Consider the following 12401-nt stretch of genomic DNA (forward strand, 5'->3'; position numbering starts at 1 on the left):
ATTACACACGTGTCTAAACGTACATCACAGACGAAGATTCAGCGCGTCACTCTTATTACGTCTGTGATGACTGTAAGAAGGGAAGCAGGGTGAATCCTAATTTTTCTTTTGGGAAATTTTGTTGTGGGACATCAAGAACGTGGTATATGTTGATGAACATCACCAACTTGAAAATTTGGCCAGTACCATTATGAAAGCGTGTATCTTTGACGTAACATACTGCACCGATTATTTTATTCATTTATCAGATTTCAAGAGAGAGAAGGTGGGGGAAAATGTCTTTTCTACCCTTGTCTTCAACCTTTGGCTGTTCTGAGTGCTCGTCTCCGGCCCTGGTCGCCATGGACCCGACGTCGTCGGCGATGGCTTCCTCCGCAACTCCCACCCGCCGCCACGGGCTGCCCCAGCAGAATCACCACCAGCGGCAGCAACAGCTCCCTCCTCCGCTCGCGCAGGTATGTCTCCATCCGAGATTATTTGAAAGTTTAAAACTTTAAATCTTAAAGTCTGTGAGTTTAAAGCAAATATTTGAGACTGCGAACAACATCAAATAAAGAACTTACCAACAACAATCTTGTAGATTGGGCCAGCCACTACAACTTTGGTATTAATAACCATGTGTATGAATACTATACTCAAGGTGGTTTGGAAATTCTAAATTTTGAATTTCAAATCTAAAAACTTAAAACATATATTTGGGACTCTAAACTATTTCAAATTAAAAAAAATTACAGCTATAAATTGTAGTCAGCATTGATAAATAATTTTTTGGTATATACCATGGTAACATCCAAAATTGTTTGAAAAATTCAAATTTAAAATTTCAAAAGCTGAGAACTTAAAACAATATTTTTGGACTCTAAACAGTTCAAATACAAAAACTTCTCAACTACAAAGTTGTAGATCACATCAAGGGCTATAACTTTCTTATGAAGTTTGCCTTCATCCAACTTTATCTGCAAAAGTTATGAATTATTTTTGGATACAACTATTTCTAGTGACGAGCCTCTTAAGATGTCCGTCTCTGCTAATCGATTTCTAGAGGCAAACTCTTAGAATGCCCGCCTCTATTAATGACAATTTTCATAGGCAGGCATCTTAAGAAGCTCGTCTTTATTAGTCGACAAACTGAGACAGACGCCTTTGAAAGTCTGCCTCTTTTATAGTCGATCGGCCATTTATAGAGCAGCGCCACTATATGTGTCCACCTCTGTTAATCAGAGAAGGTGTATCCTTTTTCTTTTCTTTTTTTTGCTGTAACATACTAACGTGTCACCCTATATTTTCATCGCTTATATTGTACTATGGTAATCCCACATCTCACACAGACAAAGCTGAAGATGTAACTAAACACAGTACGGTAGCATCTCTTCCAAGGATGCAATATGAGAAACTAAACAGTTGCAGAATAGGTTTGTGATCATAGCCATTAATGGAACTGCAGGCCTGCAGCATACAGATAACCTTTTGATTTGTGTCACAACTAATAATAATAGTGATCCCAGTAAAGTAACGTAAGCCCTGTCCTGGATTTTCACAAAAGTCCCCCTGGTCCCAGATTGGGCTCGTCCTCGCTGCCACAATTGATAAGCCCCACATAAGTAATCGATTAGCTGGTGTGACTTGTTTGCTAGCAGCAGCACTACTACATACACTACCCAAATAAAGCTCCATCAGGCAGGATCGGAGTGGCAGACAGAACTTGGTGGCCGTCCATCATGGATGGACGGCCCAGAAATGAGCCCCGCTATGTGTGTTGGCCGTCCCAGGCTACCACGCACCTCATCCTGCAGTAGTGCCTGATGATGAGTCTTCTCTGCATCGAAAAACTTCGTTTTCCTACGAAAAATGGCACAGAAATATGGGTAAAGCAGATTTATTTATTCGTGCCAGGGGTTTGCCACTTCCAGTAGAATACTGCCATGTACAACAAACAAACTTATTGCATATTACAAGTGGCTCGAGGCAAAGCTTGAAGTGCTTCGCCCTTACAACATGATTAACAGCCTAGCTCTTACATTACATATATGACAGTACAGCAATATCATTATGCATTGAGAACTTTTATTGTGGCTGTGGATGGAGTGAATTACCATTCATTACTTAGAATCAAATGCTCCACAGCTGAAGGTCGTTCTAACCCAATAAATAAGTGGTGCTTTGTTTTTCCCATATATACTTAATACTTGTATAGCGCTTGCTCAGTTTGTACCTTGCTTTCTGAACCACCGTTGCCAAGTGACTACAGAAAAGACATGCACCTTGCCATACAATTTGTCTAATAGGCTGAAATAGGTGTACCTCCAAGTCTTTTTGAACAAAAGGCCACAAAATATTATCCAAAGACCTACCAAGAATCCCACTGTGAAACCAAGATAGATATCCATTCGAGTCTTGTCATCTTCATGCCATCTCATGGGATCTTCTTTTTTTGGTTGATCTCCAGGACACACCTTTGGAAGTGGATGCCCACAAAGACCAGGATTGCCAATGTACATTGAAGCAGGATCCTCTGCCCTGAGAGTGTCTAGTTGATGTCCTGAGGGTATTCTGCCAGATAGGTTATTGTAGGACAAATTCAGATAGCTCAACGAAGTTAAATTTGTCAAGGACTGAGGAATTTCACCATAAAGTTGGTTGTTCGACAAGTCAAGAGACTCCAATGAATACACATTGCCGATTTTAAATGGAATGTTTCCACTCAATAAGTTTGATGATAAATTCTGATTTATCAGCCCAAGAAGTGCACCGATTTCTTTGGGAATTTGCCCAACTAATCTGTTGCAAGATAGATCAATGCTCTTAAAAAATAAGATATTCCCCGTGTAGTCAAGCACTTGGCCTTTAGTTGGCAACGAAAGGCTATCACCAGACATTCCCATATCACCGCTCCAATAAGCAGAATCATAAACTTCTTTGAAAGGATTATTATCTCCTTCAGAATCCATAGTGGTAGTTAGAGCCTTCAAGTTTGCAAGAGATTGTGGTATAACCCCAGAAAACATGTTGTTTGCTAGATCAAGAATATGGAGCTGAAATAGCCTCATTATATCAATTGGAATGTGACCAGAAAATTTGTTAGACCTTAGCCGTAACATTACCAACTGAGGCATGTTGGTACTTATCTATGTAGGTAACTTTCCACTGAATCTGTTTTGAGTTAGATCAAGATATGCAAGATTTTTACATTGTTTCAAGAATAATGGAAATCCACCTGACAGACTATTGTTGTGTAGAAGGAGAAATTCGATGTATAAACTATAAACGTTTGTTGAATCAGCCATTGAAGAGTTGTTGCTAGGTGGGATCTGTTGTTTCAACCCTTCTCTGCCACAATCAGGAAGCCCCCCTGTAAGCAGGTTGTTTGAAAAATCTAATAACCTCAGTTGCCGTGATTGACAAATAGAGTCAGGAGTGGTCCCAGTTATGCGATTGGAAAAGAGAACTGCAATTTGAAAATGTGGACCTCCAAAATTTGATGGCAGTTGTCCATCTAAAGAATTGTTGGAGATGTCCAATAAACCAATGCTTCTTGAGAGTCTTAGTACTGAACCAGTTAAATGATTTGACTGGAGAAGAAGCACCTCTATAGCCATGAACTCCAAATCAAGGGGTAACTCACCAGTAATTTGGTTGTAAGAGAGGTCCAAATATGTGGTGTTAGAAAATGTTGTCCAAAACCAATATGGAATTGTACCAATAAGACCTGTGTTGGAAATGTCAAGGTTTGAAATGCTCTTTTGCCATCGAAGCCAATTAGGTATTTGGGGACCCAAATAACATGATGAAAAATATGCCTCTTGCAAGTCGAATGGTGGTTTCCAATCCGAGTCCACCTTGACTTGAATATGTGTATCACTCAAGCCAATGGTCTTCCAATTAGCCAAACCAAAGAAGTGGTCTTCTGATACTACACCACTGAAATTGTTATTAGCAATGTACAGCATAGTCAGATTTGTTAACATTCCCATCTCCACAGGCACAAAACCGCTCAAGTGGTTGCTACTGATGTCAAGGTTGCTTAAGGCAGTGAAGCTGGATATGGACTTTGGTATCATGCCAGTGATGTTGGTTTCATCTAGAAATAGCTTTTGCAAACTGTTCAAGGAACATTTTGGTATCCGCTCCATTGTGCTACATCCCCACCAATGTTGACCTGGCTGAGGTATATTGCTTGTAAACTGCACATGCTTTTCAGTGTTGATGGTATCATCCCCTGGATTTCATTGTATTCCATGTTGAGGGTCCGTAACAAGGTCAAGTTTCCCAACTCATTAGGAAAGGGCCCCGACAATTTGCAACTACTTATGTCTAGACTCTTGAGGCTAGTTACACCCCAGTACCAATTTGGTGCAGCGGGACCGTGAAAAATGGTCCAAGAGAGGTCAAGGTTCTCGAGCACCGTAAGGTTGTGGTGTACAAGTGATGGGATGGAACTATTAACACCCTGTTCGCTTGATCGTTTCTATGGCTTATAAGTCAGCTGATGCTATTTTGTTGTGAGAGAAAAACACTGTATCATGGCCAAGGTTTAAAATAGCAGGCTATTGCAAATAGCGGCATCTTTTTTACAGAAGCTATAAAGCTATAGCGGAGCTATGACAGATAGCGGTTTTTAAGAAAACCATAAAAAATCAAGTAATTATTTCATAAAAACACAAGAATCGGGAAAATTACTGAACACAAATATGTTTTCCAGGCTTTAGGAGTCTAAGAAATATTATTTAATATAGCATTATAGCACAATTTGTGAGACTCAAGTGTTCAATTTTCTAAAAGATCAACTTAACAGCAAAAGATAAATATATAATAAGTAGATTGTCACTCTAAAAACTAAAGTTGAAATAGCAGGGCTATTTTAAAGTCACAGCTAATCAATTTAGCGACTTTAAAGCATAGTATAGTAGTTATAAATGACATAGCGGAAAAATAGAAATAGCGTAGCGGAAGCTCTCTCCAGAGGCTATAGCGGCGCTATAGCGTTGCTATAGCCCGCTATTTAAATCCATGATCATGGTTGATAAGCATGGCTGATACGATCAAACGAACATGGTGTAAGTTGACAAGAACTGAGATCCAGTACTCTCAAATTTGGGAGGGTGTTCACCCAATGAACCCAGTCAACCATTGTGCTAAGGTCTACGCTGCTCATGTCGAGATACTCTAGTGAGTGGAGGTTTGCTAACCATGAAACATCCGATAAATATGAATATGAATATGAATATGAATATGAATATGAATATTGACTAATGAATTCTTAGACCCCTATGTTGAGGTATTTCAATTTGGTAAGGTTTCCTAGCTGACGAGGTACTTGACCACTGAACTTCATGTTAGATAGGTCAATATATCTCAAGCTCCTTAGAGAACCCATGAATTCCTGTATAGCCAGTCCGTCCCCAATAGAATTTCCGCTAAGATTTAGATACCGGTGTCTGCGTAGGGCAAGAAGTGATAAACTTACCTGCCCACACAACCAATTAGCGACATGGTCCTCACCATAATAAGGCTCTCCCAAGAAGTCAAAAAAATCTTCTTCCAAGAAATCGTTGTGGAGGTCGAGCTTCACCACATGGCCTGTCCTGGAGTTGCACTTCACCCCGTACCACCGACAGCAGTCTTGGCCTCGCCACGATCTCAGCCATCTGCTGGGGTCGCCGGTGATGCCGGCTTTGAAGGCGAGCAGCGCATCCCTCTTGGCCGCGATGCAACTGCCGTTGAGCTGCATACCTCCACCTCCACTGGAGACAGCAGACCGAGAAGTGGCGACGGTCGTTGGTGCTAGTGCTGCTAGGAGGGAGAAGAGTAGGAGGAACATAGCTGCTGCAGCTCCATGGAAGGAGGATCGCGGCGTTACAGCCATTGTGTTTGTTCTGACTCGATCCGTTTGCAGTGCTGGATGATAAATACTCCAGTAGCTATGGGTGTCCGTTATTGGATTGGACATTTTCTGCTTTTGCTTGCAATATTCACAGTTATCGTTCAATACGTCAGTGTCAACTTTTTACCAATCTTAATAATATTTATCGTAGAGTAGACATCGATAGATCGCTTTATTTGGACATATGAAATCACACCAAAATTACACTGAACTGACCGGCACTACTACACAAATTCTTTTGCGCAGCGTTTGGTATAGTGTCTTGGAGGCAGGCAGGCATTTCGACCGCCTCGGTTAATGCCTGGATTAACCGAGGCGGTCATCTTTTATTAACCGAGGCAGTTCTAAAATCTATTAACCGAGGCGGGTAATGTAATATAACCGCCTTGGTTAATGCCTATTAATCGAGGCGGGCATTATAACACAACCGTCTCGGTAAATCATTAACCGAGACGATTATTTTATAAGGCCCGCCTCCTAAAATCTGGCCTAGCCCGCTACTATTTCGAAGCCCAATACCAGTGTTGAGTATATAAACACAATGAAACCCTAACCTCACTCCCAGCCCACTCTCTCGCCACTCTCTTTCTCCCAGGCGCCGCAGACGCAAGGATGAGCGGCTCCCTCCTCCGGACCCTCTCTCTCTCCACCACCAACCTCTCTCTCTCCACCGCCTCTCTCCGGTCCTTCTCTCTCTCTAGGGCGGTTGCGGCGCGGGGCCGTGGTGGTGCCGGCCACGGTGGCGTGCAGCTGGGCAACGCGACGGCGTGGGACCACGGTGGCGCGAGGTGGCGTCGCGAGGCATAGCAAGACCTCATCGGCGTGCGGCGGTGCGAGGCACGTCGGCGCACGAGGTCCGAGGCTCGATGACGGGGTTGCGGCGGCGCGGGTCCGAGGTAGGTCAGCTCTCCCCATCTCCCTCTCTTTTCCTCTCTTCATCTCCCTCACTCTCTCCCTCGCCGGTGCTAAGATCCACGGCGGCGGCGGGCGGATCCACAGCGGCTTCGCGTGGAAGAACCTCCCTGCGGCGGGTGCCTACAGCAGCGGCGCCTCAGCTCTCTCTCCCTCCCCTGGATCCGGCGGTCGGTGCTCAGATCCGACGCCTCCCAGTGGCGGGTGCCTGCAGTAGCGGCGCCTCAGCTCTCTCTCTCCCTCCCCTGGATCCAGCGGCCGCTACCCTGGTGCCGGATCCAGGAGGCTACGAGGACAGCGAGGACGGTGGCGACCGCCACGGCAGCGGTGGATTGGGCTTGGCGGGCCCGTCGATGGGCTCAGCGGACTCATCGAGGGCTTTTTTCTAATTTAATTACCGAGGCGGGCAAGCAAACGCCTCCGTCGGAAAATCATTTTTGCCCACCTCGGAAAAGATTTCTGCAGTAGTGCGACAATATATAATTGGAGGTAGGAGTACTCTTCTTTCATCGTACTGGCACCCGTTGTAGTGCTGTTACCACTGCGAGGAGGAAATCGAGTGCGGTGTCATCTTCAAATCAACAGGCTGTAGACCACAGCAAAAAGGGAAGCATGGTTTTTTTTCACGAACGTGCCCTTGTGACACGTGTTTCATTAGGCAGAAGAGTAAAATGTAGGTTACACCACTCCTCGGTAATCAAAGGAGTACTGAAGGACAGAACCCCAACTTGGGCTCACATAATTACATTGTCGACTTAATTTACATTATTACATTTGCGACCAAACGACCATAGACAGGTAGACTAGCACGCCTCCTCGAACATGCAATTGATCCTGGCCAGGCCGAACTTCATCAGCTCGCGCAGAGCCGCCCTCTTTGCGGAGTCAAGTGGCTCCTGGAAAATCTGATTAAAAGCAGCCATGACCTGAGTAGATGCGTTCTGCTAGGGTTGCCGAGTTGGATTCCACTTGGCGGTCAGCACTTTCTGTGCTTGCAGTGTTGCATTCACGGCACGTGAACCGCACTTGGCCACAAGGTGTATACTACGACAACTGGATGCAGGCGATGGAGAGCGACGCTTTCGACGTGGTGGTGTCGCCTTGATCAGCGGAGTCTTCAGCGGTGCTGAGACTTGCTTTGCGAACTCGATGGCCAAAGACGACGGCGAGGCCCGAAGCATTTCCCTGGGCGAAGTCGAGGTCTACTGGACGTCACTGGGAGGGTCATCGAGCACGTTGGTGGCCATCTCCGCAACATGGCCTGGTTCTGAAGCGGAGCGTCGGTGGGAGGTGGATCTTGGATTGCCACTTCAATCAACATTGGGTCCAGCATCGTGTCTACTGTAGGTAGCAGTCCAACTACCTCGCACGACGAGCTAGGACGGTCGTCCTACTGACACTCGCGTGCAAAGGGGCCCCCAAGCCAGGCACATACGCCGGTCGTGCCCTCCGACACATGGTACGCTATGGAAAGGTGCGCCCGGAACTCCATCAGCTAGACAGTTGGCCGATTCCCACCAACGAGCGTGACAAGAACAAGGGAGAGGTCCGCTTCAGATGTGGCGAGCTCCGCATTCGTCGGGATGATGAAGACCTCTACCTTGGGACAGCTATCAGTGTCATCCAGAGGTGGTGCTGGTGCGGCGACGATGGCGACAACAGTGGTAGTGCTTGGCTTGGCACGACGTGATGTCGTGGCGACATGCTGTATCCCGTTGGTCTGGCATGGCGACACGTCCTAGAGGCACCCCGGCCTCCGAGGACGAGGGCTTGTGCGGCGGCAAACGACCTCGCTTGCACACCCAGGCCTGATGGCCGATACCTCGACAATGGAGACAGCGGGACGGGTAGCGACACTGAGCGGCAACGTGGTCGTGTGCCAGCTAGTTGAAGCAGAGGCCCACTAACTCCGGCGGGACAAGGCGCCGGCGTTTGGTGGCCACCCTTGTCAGCGCCAGTGACGACGGCTCTCGACGATCTGGAACCCGTCGGCGTCGACGTTGGGCCCTTGGTGGGGCACATGCGTGGCTCGTGGACGCTGACGAGCCAAGTCAGGCACCTAACGCCCTGCGCCACGGGCCAGACCAAGGCGACGCTGTGTGGGCCCACGCGTGGCCGGCAACGGTGGTGCCCTGCGACCATCGGGCGCGCTGGACCAGCCAATGACGTCGCTTCGTCTTGGCGGCCACCAGGTGGGTTCCTTTCATGGCAGCTGTGCTCTGCGCCACGTCCAGAGCTATCGCCAGCGGGGAGGTGGGGTAGCTAGGCGCGGCCCCGCGGGCCCTGCGAGTGGCGTCCAGGTACAGCGAGCGACTAGCAGATGAAGCGAGGTCGTCGTCGGAGTTGCCAGCGTCGGGGTCTTCCTCACAACGCGGGGTGAATCCCAATTTTTTTAGTTGCAGAGAAGCCTTCACTGGCATGGCACGCCGGCCGCCGCGGCCACAAGCAGACCATGTCGATGAATGTCACCTACACGTGCTCGGGGCCTCGGAACCATTCGTCGCCCTGCTCTTTACCATCACCATCGCCGCCTCCATGCATGCGACCACACCGGCCGCCAAGTCCCGCTCCCAGTCTGCGCGCTGGCGGCCGTGTCGCGGTACTCCCAATCCGATCCCATCCACTTCAGTTGCTTCGTTGCGTGGCTCCTCCAAGCAGCAGCAGCAGCAGCCTAACATGAGGTCGTCCAGGCTAACTCTACCCTATCCCTACTGCAGTAGTGCCTGACGATGGGCCTTCTCTGCATCCAAAACTTCATTTTCCAACTAAAAATGGCACAAAAATATGGGTAAAGGAGATTTATTTAGGGGGTGTTTGGCACGGCTCCTCTAGAGGGGCTCCTTTGGAGGAGCCACAATTTGTGGCTTCTCTAAAATGGCTCGGACTTCTCTGTTTTTTACTGAAAAAACGGCAGAGTCAGAGCCGATGCTAGAGAGGAGCCCTGCAAAATAGATCAAATCATGCCAGGGTTTGTCACTTCCAATAGAATACTGATAATTTCAGATGAAAACAGTCAACTACCAAAAAAAAAGCTAATTCCTTCTTTCTTCTGTGAGGGATAGGGAAAACTTTTATTCTTCTTTATTTTAATATAATAAAAGAATGAAAATAATATTATATGTTTTATTAGGGTGCTGGCCCGGTCTGGCCCAAAACCGGCCCGGCAGCCAACACCGAAGCGTCGTCGACTCGTCGTGCTCGTGGCCACGCGCTGAACCGACCGAGTTCGTCAAGCGCGCGCGGCGCGCCTCCCACGCGTCGTGCCGCGTGGCCAACGAGCGCTGCCACTCTCTGCAACGCACTAGAGACCCCCCGTGAGCAGAGCACGCCATCCCTCCCAGCCTCTGCCTCTCTCTCTCTCTCTTCACTTCCCCTTCTCCGTTTTCCAGCGATCTGATGTCTTACAGATTTCACTTGTTCTTCTGCAGCAAGTTTTGGCCTGGGCCTCAAGAGGATGACTTCAGGAACCAGACCTCACTGTCACTGATGAGGCAGTTCGTGGCAAGGGATCCCGTCTTAGCAAACTCAGAGGTATAATTTGTTCTGCTCTTGTTATCGGAATTCTCAATCGTGTTTGTTAGTATATATACTATAAACTATATAGCGCAGCTGTGAGGGGTTAACTACATAACAACCTAGGTGGCATTGTAAATTAGAAAATTTGACATCCAAGTCGAGGCGAAGAGAACTTAAACTTAGGTGATGGGCCGGGGGTGTACGCCCACACCTCCCAATAATTGTGCTAGGCTCGGTTCTTGCTTAACTACATTGAAACTTTGTTTTATGTCTTGAGCTGGGCTATGTCAACATTGTCCTTAATCAGCAACAAACAACATACTATTGCTCGAAGATTGTAACTGTAATTCTCTGGCAATTTCTGAGCTCTACTATCTTTTAGCTACAACTCTCACCCTTAGAGTCGCAGTACTTGATAACTTGGGTTTGTATTGCCATTAATTCTGTGCTTGCTTCTTGATATTTATAATATAATATTAGATGATAACTAGAAAGACCGGCGCGGCTTTGCCACGCCCACTTTAAAGATTGGCCAGTTCATCTCTTTGATGCGTTGCTGGATTTCTAGTTACTGGGACTGCTATAGCGACCATACAACATACATGGCCTGTCCATGATAGCAAGGGGAGATAATAAGCAAACTGGAGCATTATTGTACCAGAGCCTTGTACTACTTTGTTTTGCTAGTTGCTGTTTTTTTAATTTTGCTTTGCAGTGACCTGAAACATCGATGGTACTTTGTTGAAGCTGTTAGTTAGTTCAGCCGAAGAAGAGCAACTCCAACAGAAGAGCTATCCATGTTGTGTAATCTATATTTGACTATTTTGGGAAAAATGAGAGATTCCAACAGTTATTGTATCTGGCTTTCTAAAATAGCAAGTCATGTATCCCAGAGTTCTCGTATGCTAGATATAGCTTGCATGTGCCACTAGCCATTCTCCTCACCTCATTGGAAAGGTTGTTGGAGTTTTCTGTTTTTTGTTGGGGTTTCTATTTTAGAGGTTGGTTAAATCATGAGTTTAGCCATTTATTTTTACCAACTCTGTTGGAGTTGCTCTAACTTTTGCATAATGAAAGCCATTTTTTGAGCTCTTGCTTTGTCTATCATAAATAAGCTTATAGTTGGCGCTAAATTTACCTATAGATTATACGAGGTTTACATTTACATTCTTGATTAATCTATACTGAGTTTATACATCAAAATATGTATTTTGGTTTATTATCTACTTATGACCAAAATTGTAACACTACCAGTGAAGTTTGATCATATTTGGTGCTAACAAGTTCTGGCCAAAATTATATTTATTTATATTGTAACACTACCTCTTGAGTTATTAGACGAGCCTTGAACCTCAACACCAGATCTTGGCATGTGGTGGGTTCAATTGCACGAAGTACTGCCCTGACTTCCTCCTCTGTAATGGGTGAGGATTCTCTTCTTTCTGAAAGAGATGATTTTGATATTGGTTCCAAAGAAGACAGCTTTTCATCCTTGACAACCAATGTTCTAGTTTCCTATATACCAAGAAATAGGGCAATTTTAAAGCAAAGAACCTGGTGCAACTTATGATTATATGACTGCAACTCAAATTTCACGTGTGTAGTGTGGAGAATGAAGAAACTGCATATAGGTTCTATCTTTATCTTTTTGGAGGTTGCACCATTAGAAGTATTTGCATCACCACCCCCTGATTTCGTCTTGAGTGGATTTGGATGAAGGTGTGGCGCTCTGAGCATGCGAGTTGTTTTGGAGCAAGTTCTGGCGATGGTAGGTTATCTTCCTGTTGGACAAAGCAGATACAAAGATGAGTTCTATTCCACAAGATTAGGTTTGCTAAGGTGTCCCACCTCCTATGAAAGAATATGTGAGTTCTAAGAAGAATTGTGATCATTACATATGTGTGCTTTTGTCGTCAACGTCAGACTCATGTTCCTGAAATAGAGAAAAATTAGGATAAGTATTTACTAACTCTATTAAGAATTTAGTTAGACTTTGTAAATAAAGATAGTAACACTGTTTTTGTTACCTCAATATTCGCCTCTGCAATGTGAGCCTAGATTTTAATCTTTGTTCACTGCTCACTGATTTTTT

The 12401-nt window shown here is 45.9% G+C and overlaps 1 pseudogene; it reads right to left on the reverse strand.

Moving 5' to 3' along the window:
• Positions 1-2201: 2201 nt before the first annotated feature.
• On the reverse strand, positions 2202-5863 carry LOC136510290 (receptor-like protein EIX2; annotated as a pseudogene).
• Between the last annotated feature and the right edge of the window lie 6538 nt (positions 5864-12401).

Source organism: Miscanthus floridulus, chromosome 16, assembly GCF_019320115.1.
Source record: "Miscanthus floridulus cultivar M001 chromosome 16, ASM1932011v1, whole genome shotgun sequence".
Lineage (NCBI taxonomy): Eukaryota > Viridiplantae > Streptophyta > Magnoliopsida > Poales > Poaceae > Miscanthus > Miscanthus floridulus.